The sequence below is a fragment of the Gobio gobio genome (genome assembly GCF_949357685.1).
Source record: "Gobio gobio genome assembly, chromosome: 10".
NCBI lineage: Eukaryota > Metazoa > Chordata > Actinopteri > Cypriniformes > Gobionidae > Gobio > Gobio gobio.
This window is the reverse complement of record NC_137116.1, coordinates 21,680,862-21,693,449: the sequence shown is the minus strand read 5'-3', so window position 1 is coordinate 21,693,449 and position 12,588 is coordinate 21,680,862.

Here is a 12,588-nt window from a genome sequence, read left to right as displayed (position 1 = left end):
CACCCCTCCCTCACCCCCCCGGAGGAGGACCGGGGGCCCTGACTGGTGTCAATACTCTGCCGCTGGCTCTCCGGAGTCCAGCGGTACCCACATTTTCAGAGCAGTTTCCTCTCTCCCTGGGCCCCAAGAGGGCCAGGTTGGCAGTGTGCGACGCCCCCGGGCCTTGTCACTTCTTTCCTCCCCTCCCTTCGCCAGGGGGCAGCAGTGTGGGCACCGAGAACGCCCCCGGGCCTTCTCACCCACACTCTGCCCCACCCTGGAATACTCAGACAACACTCCGGGCCGCCTCCTGGCCTCCCGAGTCGGGTCTGTCTATTCCGCCTCGCTGCCCCACCCCGGGTACGTCTGTGGTGCCGTTGGTCCCGCTTGTGCGGTCTCTGGGCTTCGGCCCCCAGGCCGTCTCGCTGGCTCATCCGTACCAACAGACTCGGCTACGCGATTCAGTTCGCTCACCGGCCTCCCAAGTACAAGGGCATCCTCTTCACCTCCGTGCGAAGCAGCGATGCTCAGGTCTTGCGGTCAGAGATCGATGTCCTACTGAAATTTTTTCAGAGGCTCCTGGGGCATATGGCATCTGCAGCCGCGGTAACGCCGCTCGGATTGCTTCATATGAGACCGCTTCAACACTGGCTCCATGGCCGAGTCCCGAGGTGGGCGTGGCAGAGCGGCCAGTACCGGGTCCCCGTGACTCCTTACTGCCGCCAAACTTTCAGCCCATGGTCCGACGCTTCGTTTCTCCGGGCCGGGGTGCCCTTAGAACAAGTGTCCAGGCATGCTGTGCTCTTCACGGATGCCTCCTCCATGGGCTAGGGGGCCACGTACAACGGGCATGCAGTTTCAGGTCTGTGGACGGGACCTCAATTGCATTGGCATATCAATTGCCTCGAGTTGTTAGCGGTACACTTGGCACTGCGCCGCCTCAAGGGGCCGCTACGTGGCAAGCATGTACTGGTCCGTACGGACAGCACTGCGGCCGTTGCGTACATCAACCGTCAGGGTGGTCTACGCTCCCGTTGCATGTTCCAACTCGCCCGCCACCTCCTCCTTTGGAGTCAGAAGCATCTGAGGTCGCTTCGTGCCATTCACATCCCAGGTGCGCTGAACCAGACAGCCGACGAGCTCTCTCGCCAGTCGACACCTCCGGGGGAGTGGCGACTCCATCCCCAGGCGGTCCAGCTGATATGGGACCTCTTCGGAGCCGCACAGGTAGACCTGTTTGCCTCTCCGGACTCGACCCATTGCCAGTGGTACTATTCCCTGACCGCGGGCACCCTCGGCACGGATGCACTGGTGCACAGCTGGCCCCGGGACCTGCGCAAATATGCGTTTCCCCCCCAGTGAGCCTTCTTGCACAGACCCTGTGCAAGGTCAGGGAGGACGAGGAGCAGGTCTTGTTAGTTGCGCCCTACTGGCCCAACCGGACCTGGTTCCCAGAACTAACTCTCCTCGCGACAGCCCCTCCTTGGCCGATCCCCCTGAGGAGGGACCTTCTTTCTCAGGGACGGGGCACTCTATGGCACCCGCGTCCAGACCTCTGGAAACTCCATGTCTGGTCCCTGGACGGGACGCGGAGGTTCTAGGTGGTCTACCACAGGCAGTGGTGGACACCATCTCTTCTGCTAGAGCCCCCTCTACGAGGCGCCTCTACGCTTTGAAGTGGAACCTGTTCGTTGAATGGTGCTCTTCCCACCGGGAAGACCCCCGAAGGTGTTCGGTTAGTGTCGTGCTTTCTTTCCTGCAAGATGGGCTGGAGCGAAGGCTGTCTCCCTCCACCCTCAAAGTGTACGTCGCAGCAATAGCGGCGTATCACGACGCAGTCGAAGGTAAGTACATAGGAAAGCACGACTTAATCGTCAGGTTCCTCAGAGGTGCGAGGAGGCTAAATCCTCCTCGTCCAAACTCGTTACCCTCTTGGGACTTAGCTCTAGTGCTCAGAGCACTTCAGAGCCCTCCCTTTGAGCCTTTGCAGTCTGTGGAGCTTAAAATCCTGTCAATGAAGACAGTGCTTCTGACGGCATTGGCCTCCATCAAGAGGGTAGGGGACCTGCATGCACTTTCGGTCAACGAATCATGCCTAGAATTCGGGCCGGCCAACTCTCACGTTGTCCTGAGACCCCGGCCTGGATACGTGCCCAAGGTTCCTACCACTCCCTTCCGGGACCAGGTAGTGAACCTGCAAGCGCTGCCCTCGGAGGAGGCAGACCCAGCCCAGGCTTTGTTATGTCCCGTCCGCGCTCTTCGCGCTTACGACGTCCGGACTCAAAGCTTTCGGACCTCAGAGCAACTCTTTGTCTGTTACGGAGGCCAGTAGAAGGGAAAGGCTGTCTCCAAGCAGAGGTTAGCCCACTGGATAGTGGATGCTGTCGTCTTGGCTTACCAGTCCCAAGACGTGCCTTGCCCGTTCGGGTTGCGAGCACACTCAACAAGGAGTGTTGCTTCTTCCTGGGCGCTGGCTCAAGGCGCCTCGCTGACAGATATATGTAGAGCTGCGGGCTGGGCGACACCTAACACGTTCGCTAGATTCTATAGCCTCCGTGTAGAGCCGGTATCTTCCCGCATCCTCGCCCCCAGTGGCCAGTAGCGCTAAGTGCCCGTTCTAAGTGTCGGCTTGCAACGCCACTCCCGCCCTCTGGGCCGGATACGTGCGTCTATTTTCTCCAGTCGTGTTCCCCGGAAACGGCTAACCCTGTCGAGCTCCTCCGTCACCCCTGCGGTGCCAGACGTTGCGGCCGTCTGACGCCAGGCCTGCACCCGTATGCTTGTGAAACGTGTGTGTAGGCTGGGTTCCATATGTAGCGGTCCCCTCACGGCTACCCCATATGTGTATTCTTCCACGGTACCAGCTGCCCTACTCGGCTAGCCCCGTGTCTTTCCCTTGACAGAGCCCGCTCTGTCGTCTCTGGGCGTGTTCTTTCCCCCCTGGGACCAGGCTGGAACCACCCCAGAGACTGCCATATGTTGCACTACCCTGCCAGGTTAGTCCTTATGTGTATTCTGCCACCTAGCCTTCTACGAAGGACGTGGCTCCGCAGCGTACCATCTCCCGAGACGGGCACGCTTTCCCAGCGTTATCCAATAGTCACACTGAGTGGGTCTTGCAGAAACAGCAGTGACTGACCTCCCTGCTTGGAGCCCTGACTTCCGTACCATCTAAGACGGTCCAGTGCGCTCAAGCAGGACGCTGGAAGGGCCAGCGCCCTGGCGTTTTGGTAGGGATCCCAATTCGTCGGTCAGTTCCGACGTACGTCGAACGTGACCGACTGAAAGGGAACGTCTCGGTTACGTATGTAACCCTCGTTCCCTGAAGGAGGGAACAGAGACGTACGTCCCGTCGCCAGGTGCTGTGCTTCCGCTAGGGGGCCGAGTCACTAGTTCGGCTCCTCAGCAGAAAAAGGCAATGATCAAGCATTCCACTTCCTTATTTATACCCGCGCTGCGGGGCGGTGCGTGGAATGCGTGGATCGCATGCCAATCTCCATTGGCTCGTTTTTAATACACTCGAAGTAAATTGGTCTCTGAGATCAGATCCCAATTCGTCGGTCAGTTCCGACGTACGTCTCCGTTCCCTCCTTCAGGGAACGAGGGTTACATACGTAACCGAGACGTTTTCGTTGTTGCATTTTTTTCTTATGATGCGTCTCACATCTTGCATGGTGATGTCAGGGAACTTTGACAGAGCATGGTCTGTGAGTTAAAACACACACACAAAAACACAAACACACATACAAACAGAACAAAACAAAACATAGCTTTTTTTCTGTCAAATTTATCATCCAGAATTAACACAATAAAACAGTCAAAGTAGCATGTAGTGATATGCAATTCAAGTTTCTGAAAACTAATGCAATAATTTCTATATTTACCTATATTTATTTTGTGATTATTTTCTTTTTTTCTTTTGTGACATTCACAAATCCAAACTGATAATCCCAAATTAAACTTTTATAGATTAGAACTTTTCACAAAACGTCTGGAATGTTCCTTTTTGATCCATGTTGGAGGTGACAGTAATTTAACACAATCCCTGTCACCTCCAACGTCGAACATCATTTTGAAAAGTAGAAATGTATGAGAAATGTGTAGGAATTTATTTTATTTTAAAATGAAATTTCCCTTAAATTAAATACTCACCAAATATAGCATCAAGTTTTGTGCTATCAAGCTGGGGCTTTGATTCCACATCTTTGTGTGCCCCTGACTGTCTTCCTGTCAAGCTCGAATGAGACAGGGTTTCCCTTCCATAGACAAGAACGGCAAGGTCCCCGATGTATACTGATGGATTTGCCGTCCGCAGAGAGTTAAGCTTTCGCTTGGGGACCTTGACATCACAGCCTGGCATGAGAAACACCTGAAAAATAATAGTCAGTTTGCAATTGGTTATACATTGTTGTTAGACACTAAACTAATGAGATGATAATGAAACACATTCCCTGGGATATATATTCATCATCTGTGCATTAATGCAAATAAACCAAGTAATTATTCCCCAACCAAATAGGAAATATGAGAGACATTACCACATTTCCCAATAAAATGAACTGGGTGCGAAATGCTCCTGTGCAATGTAAGATCCTGTCTAAATCCTGTCCACACTGCTTTTCCACAGCATTAAACATTTCATTGGGAAATATGGGAATGCTTCCTATATTTCCTGTGGTCAGGCAATATTCATAATAACCACTTATCACGCACATTCACCATGCAATTGAATATGCAGATTTTTCAGGTAATGTTTATAATTACTGCCTAGTTGATTTACTGGGACATTGTATTTGCACCTTACCACATGGACCGTAAAACTTATATGCATGTGCGGTAGTTACCATATCATCAGACAACACTTGAGGAGAAACACATGCAGAGTCTACTGATGTTGAAGGTGTTGCAGAGGTGGATGCAGGAGGTGAGGTCTGAAGTGTTATTTGTCCAATCACTTCTTTCAACTTCGTCACTACTGTGGGAAGCTCTGTTAAAAGAATGGAGATCTGTGAAAAGGCCTCATAACTGCATGTTGACACAAATGGCAAAAATAAATCACTACTCACAACAAAATGTTTTTTTTTAAAACCAATTAAATATTATTCAAAATAAATACTCATTGACTGATTAAATAGTTGCCATTCAACACACTTGTTTGTGCTTTGTATAATATTAAAATGGTTTAATTTGAGTTACGTCTGGTAAGGAACACTGTTAGTTGAAGCAGTCACTTTGCTATAGCAGTCAAACATGCTACAATGCTTCAGATTTATATAATGTGGTATTTGTAACTATTTTATGAGGTTGCAGGTGTTTAACCCTACACACAACTACCTTTTAAATGTATTGCTTTTATCTGCATTTTAAAGTGAGCCCACGCTTTTCTGTAGTTTTGCTCTGTCAGCCATGACTGTAGAGCAAAATGTAAACACAGAGTTGCAACATCAAGTTGTGTGTTTGTGTTCAAAGGGCAGATTATTATTATTTTTTTAATTCATATACCTCTCATGGCATCACGTATCTCTTTAATGTTGTCTTCTTTTAGCCTCTTGTTCTCTCTTTTAAGTTCCTTAATTTGCTGTTGTACCTTACTCCAGTTCCTGGCAAGTATGTCCTCATCTGATGAGGACTCATTTCTGATAGTTGACTGGAACACAGAGCAAAAAGAAAAGAAAAAAAGAAAGAAAGAAGAAAAAACGACTGTGTAAAACACAAGATGTAATACTGCAGCAAAAGTCACATAAAAGTTATAACTTCAACTCAAAATGACTTTTTAACTTCGACGTTTAACTCTTAAGGTTTTCCCTAAAATGTGCAAATCTTAAAATAATTTACCTGTAAAGAAGTTTGCTTTGCCATAAGCTCCTTCTTCAAGTTTTCAATCATTTGGTCTGCTGCCTCTTTTGGGGTAGATGTTGTCTTTTTACACTTTTGCTATCAAAATGACAATTTGAAGTTGTTCAATACCAGGGATTCAATTCAAATTGATTTGTATAGTGCTTTCCACAATGTAATTCCAAAGCTTTACAGAAATGCATGCTTGTGTTACAATTAAAGCAGAGTAATATATTGCTTCATTATAGCAATGGACATTTGTATTTGTCCTATTCACATACAGATCTCCATATTATCTCCATACTGTTTTTATCCATGTAATTACCTGTTTTTTTGGCTGTTCATTCTCCTCTTCTTCTACATCCTCCATCAACCAACTGTTTGGCTTTGTCTTCCTCCTGAGTGTTTGTTTCCAGATGTCTTCACCCTTAATGAATTGTTCCCTTTTCTGGCAGAGATCACTATAGTTGTCTGTCAAAAAAAGTTGTGTATACATTGTGAAAAACTGAGTTCTCAGCTGTTCAAGACAGTCTGTGATATGTTTTGCTTGTTTACTTCTAATCCATCAAGATTAGTGATGCAAACCTTGATTAAAAGATTCAAGTTAACTTACCACCGAACATTAAAACTTTTGCAGGAAAAAGGGCTGGACAATTTTTCTTTTTTCTGCCTTTTTCCCACTTCACACTCATCCATCCATCTTCATCCTCGAGTGTGGGACATTGTGTTATAATTTTAGAACAATTTTGCTGGTCTTCAGTACTCATCCAGTCAATTTTACCCACTTCCACGCTCTTGTCCTTGAAATAATAAATGGCAAATGCCATTGTTTAAGTGGTGTGACTGACGCTTTTTCTTTATTTTCTTTTTACTTTGCGGTGTTTGTTGCTGATAACAGGTCCGGATGTGCGCGAACGGATCACGTGACTTAATATCACGCCAGACGGTTCCACAATAATTTTTAAAAAATTCGGGGATGCATTTTTGTTGATGCAGGTGCTTGCAACATAAACAATGGCAAAGCGTGCAGGACCTTACAAAAGATACTTAGAAGATGACTCAGAAAGAATTCCAAGGAGAACCAGGTTCAGATGGATTGAAAATGACATTATGGTAAGACATTTTTATTTTTAAACATGAAATTGTATTTTTGTAGCGCATGTTATAATCTTGTGGTGAACAATTAATCCGAACAAGTTAATACACAGAAAAAAATGTCGTTGTTTGCCGTGGTAATCTTTAATCAAAATCTGAAAAGTTATTTCCGGTCTGGAATGACATTCCTTTTCTGTTGACGTCAGTTTGACGGCTTCGGTTGAAAACGCTTAACCACTCCCCTCAAACCATTAGTCTGCTATGAGCAGAGATGGAAAGGAGGATCATTCCATCCTTATGTTCATAAACATTGTTCGCTAAATGTCTTGAGAACATACTGAATTGTATTTTAGAAATTCAATAAAAAAATATACGAATAAAATAAATAAAGTTCATGTTTGCTCTTTAAACCTTTTTTGTAACAATCTTTCCCACCCAAGTTACACCACGAAAACAGCGAACGTTAAGTCAAGTCAAGTCAAGTCAACTTTATTTATATAGCGCTTTTAACAATGTAGATTGTTTCAAAGCAGCTTTACAGTGTTAAACAGGAAAATAATGCAGCATAATTTTATTCAGCTGTATAGCCATTCTGGAAAAATTTCAAGTATCATACAGTGACAGTGTGGGCTTTAGATCAATAATTTGATCAGTAATTTAGTTTAAATGGTTAATTTAGTTTATTATTTAGATGTATTTCGATGTTTAGTTGAAAAATTTAGTGTCCCCAACTGAGCACGCCAAGCCAGAGGCAACAGTGGCAAGGAAACCAAAACCCCATTAGGTGACCTAATGGAGAAAAATAAACCTTGGGAGAAACCAGGCTCAGTCGGGGTGCCAGTTCTCCTCTGGCCAATTAACAAACAGCGTATTATTATTATTATTCTGGCAGTTTTACAGCTCGGAGGTCATAATAGATCAGAATATTCGAGGGACCGGGGGCAACATGCTGGAGACGGGTTTATTGAGGATGATGTTGATTAAATAATTATTAAAGTGCAATATTCGAATGATCGGAGGCAACACGCAGGAGACGGGCTTATTGAGATGCCGTGTCGATGAGGCAGTTTCAGGGGGAGTCTAATCACGGTCTCCCAGACACTTCGGGGTCCTGTGTTGGTCTTCTCTGGGCGCAGGTCCACCATCTGATCTGGATACGGCCCGGATCCAGCTGACTGCAGTAAACCTCGGGATAAAACAGAGAGACTAACATTAGCGTAGATGCCATTCTTCTGGTGATGTAACGAGTACATCAGGTGTTATGGGAAGTGTTCCCGGTTCCGGCTGACCTAGTTAATGCAGCCTAACAATCATTTCATTGAAAAAGTGTTTTATGTGTATGCCACAGTAAAGAGATGTGTTTTTAGTCTAGATTTAAACTGACAGAGTGTGTCTGCTTCCCGAACAATGTTAGGAAGACTGTTCCAGAGTTTAGGTGCTAAATAGGAAAACGATCGACCGCCTGCAGTTGATTTGGATATTCTCGGTATGATCAACTGGCCAGAATTTTGAGACCGCAGTAGACGTGATGGAGTATAATATGTTAAGAGCTCGCTCAAGTATTGGGGAGCTAAACCATTTAGTGCTTTGTAAGTAATAAGTAAGATTTTAAAATTTATGCGATGTTTAATAGGCAGCCAGTGCAGTGTTGACAGAACTGGGCTAATATGGTCATACTTCCTGGTTCTAGTAAGAACTCGAGCTGCTGCGTTTTGGACCAGCTGGAGTTTATTTATTAAGCGAGCAGGGCAACCACCCAGTAGAGCATTACAATAATCTAACCTTGAGGTCATGAACGCATGAACTAACTGTTCAGCATTTTGCATTGAGAGCATGTGCCGTAATTTAGATATATTTTTAAGATGGTAGAAAGCAGTTTTACAGATGCTAGAAACGTGGCTTTCAAACGAAAGATTGGTATCAAAGAGCACACCCAGGTTCCTCACTGACGACGAGGACTTGACAGAACAGCCATCAAGTGTTAGACAGTATTCTAGGTTACTACTTGTGGAGCTTTTTTGTCCAATAATTAAAAATTCAGTTTTTTCTGAATTGAGTTGCAGGAAATTACCAGTCATCCAATGTTTTATATCAGCTATGCATTCCGTTAATCTTGTGAATTGGTAAGTTTCTTTAGGGCGTGAAGAAATATAGAGCTGAGTATCGTCAGCATAACAATGAAAACTAACGCCATGCTTCCTAATGATATCTCCCAGTGGTAGCATGTACAGGGTGAAGAGTAGCGGTCCTAGCACTGAGCCTTGCGGTACTCCATACTGAACTTGCGATCGGTGTGACATATCTTCATTTACTACTACAAACTGATAACGGTCGCATAGGTACGATTTAAACCATGATAATGCAATTCCACTAATACCTACATAATTTTCGAGTCTATTCAAAAGAATGTTGTGGTCGATAGTATCAAATGCAGCGCTAAGATCGAGTAACACTAATAGAGAGATACAGCCACGATCGGATGATAAGAGCAAATCATTTGTAACTCTGACGAGAGCAGTCTCAGTGCTATGATACGGTCTAAATCCTGACTGGAAATCCTCACAGATACCATTTCTTTCTAAAAAGGAACATAATTGTGAAGACACTGCCTTTTCAAGTATTTTTGACAGAAAGGGTAGATTTGAGATTGGTCTATAATTGACTAAATCTGTAGGATCAAGTTGCGGTTTTTTAATAAGTGGTTTAATAATTGCCAACTTAAAAGTTTTCGGTACATATCCTAATGACAAAGATGAATTAATGATATTAAGAAGAGGATCTATGACCTCTGGTAGCATCTCTTTTAATAGCCTAGTTGGTATAGGGTCGAGCATACATGTTGTCGATTTTGATGATTTAACGAGTTTAGCCAATTCTTCTTCTCCTATAGCAGTGAATGAGTGTAATTTTTCCTCAGTGACACTACAATGCTCTGTCTGATGTGATGCTGTATTAGACGGCTGCATGGTTAAAAAAATTTTCCTAATATTATCAATCTTACATGTGAAGAAGTCCATAAAGTCATTACTGCTGTGCTGTTTACAATCATCAGAAGTTGAAGCTTTATTTTTGGTTAATTTAGCCACTGTATCGAATAAATACCTTGGGTTGTGTTTGTTTTCTTCCAAGAGAGTTGAGAAATAAGCAGATCTAGCAGTTTTTACAGCCTTTCTGTATGTGATCATGTGCTCTTTCCACGAATTACGAAATACTTCTAATTTTGTTTTCTTCCAGCTGCGCTCCATTTTTCTGGCTGCTGTTTTAAGGGCCCGGGTGTGCTCGTTGTACCACGGCGTTGGACTATTTTCTTTAATCTTCTTTAAGCGCAGAGGAGCAACTGTGTCTAAAGTACTGCAAAAGAGAGAGTCAATAGTTTCTGTTGCAACATCGAGTTCTTCTATACTATCTGGGATGCTGAGCAGATGATACTGATGAGGGAGATTATTTAAAAAGCAATCTTTAGTAGCGGCAGTGATTGTCCTGCCATTTTTAAAGCGAGGGGGCGGCTTTGCAACCTTAGCTAAATTAAGTATACATGATACTAAGTAATGATCTGAGATGTCATCGCTCTGCTGCAGAATTTCAACGGTATCAACATTTATTCCATGTGACAATATTAGGTCTAAAGTATGATTATGGCGATGAGTGGCTCCTGACACGTGTTGCCTAACTCCAATAGAGTTTAGTGTGTCTTTAAATGCTAATCCCAATACGTCTTTTCCGTTGTCAACATGGATATTAAAATCACCAACAATTAGTACTTTATCTACGGCCAGTACTAACTCTGATAGAAAATCAGCAAATTCTTTGATAAAGTCTGTATTATGCCCAGGTGGCCTGTATACAGTAGCTAACACAAATGTTGAACGGGTTTTATCATGTACACTACATAGCGTTACATAAAGCACCAAAACTTCGAAGGAATTATATTTGAAACTAGACTTCTGAGTAATACTGAAGATATTATTATAAATTACAGCAACCCCTCCCCCTTTACCTTTCAGACGCGGCTCATGTTTATAACAATAATCTTGGGGGGTGGACTCATTTAAGGTAATGTAGTCGTCAGGTTTTAGCCAGGTTTCTGTCAAACAGAGCACATCTAGATTATTATCTGTAATAATATCATTAACAATAAGCGCTTTTGGGGAAAGGGATCTAATATTCAGCAACCCAAGCTTTATCAATTGTTCATCTGTATTATATATTTTGTTTATTTGTTGGACGTCAATTAAATTTTTACTGTTGAATGGTTTTGATGTTTTTTTGTATTTACTAATTCGGGGAACAGACACAGTCTCTATATGATAATATCTAGGTGAAAGAGTCTCTATGTGCTGGGATTTATCTGACTCCGGTAACGTGAGACAGCTAGCAGACGGTCGGTTTAGCCAGTTTGTCTGCTTCCTGACCTGGGCCCTAGTGAGTCAAGGTTTAGCTCTAAGACTATGTGCCAGATTACTAGAGAGAAGAGCGGCACCACCCCAAGAGGGATGGATGCCATCCTTCTTCAACAGGTCAGGTCTGCCCCAAAAACTTTTCCAATTGTCTATGAACCCTATGTTATTTTGCAGACACCACTTAGACAACCAGCCATTGAGTGATGATAGTCTGCTAACTATCTCATCACTCCTTTTTACCGGGAGCGGTCCAGAACAAAAAACAGCCTCAGACATCGTACTAGCGAGTTCACACACCTCTTTAATGTTAATTTTGGTGATCTCCGACTGGCGAAGTCGAACATCATTAGTGCCGACGTGAATAATAATCTTAGAGAATTTACGATTAGCTTTTAAGTCTTCAAATTTTTTTATAAACCTCAAGAGTATGAGCAATATCGTATGGGTCTTGTAATCTATTATTTGGCTGTAAATAGCAGGATCATTGTGTGTAGCTATATGCCATGTTCAGTAATAGGTATTTGACTATTGTTAGCCTTCAAAGATTAGGTTAAATTAACATTTTATTGCTGACAATAGATGTAGGCCTAGTAGCTATTTCTTGTGAAATGTTTTTGATGAATATATATATATATATATATATATATATATATATATATATATATATATATATACATACATACATACATACATACACACACACACACACACACACACACACACACACACACACACACACACACACACACACATTAAATTAAAAATTTAATAAATTAAATAAAGCTGCACAACTGTTTTCAACTGATAATATTCAAACATCATATTAGAATGATTTCTGAAGGATCATGTCACGTGACACTGAAGACTGGAGTAGCCTATGGAGTAGCATATAATGATGCTGAAAATTCAGCTTTGACATCACAGGAATAAATTACATCTAAAATACATTAAAATATATTATTTTGAATTGTAATAATATCTTATAATATTTAATATTTTGGTAGGCTACAATCTTATCATCAAACAGACTTTAGCCTATATAAAACAATATGTGACTTTTTGTTGATAAACTCAATAAAATAAAGATCATACACCTAAGCGGAGTATTAATTTCAGAATTTCTTGCAGAGTGAAATTCATTAAAAGCTTGTTCTACATGAGGTCCACATACTGCACTTGACCGGGTCTGTATACTTTTGCGTCCATTCTTTTCCTTTTTAACTCGTAATGGAAAAACGAATAACATGCTTTCTTCATTATTCGTTTTTAGACTGGTGAA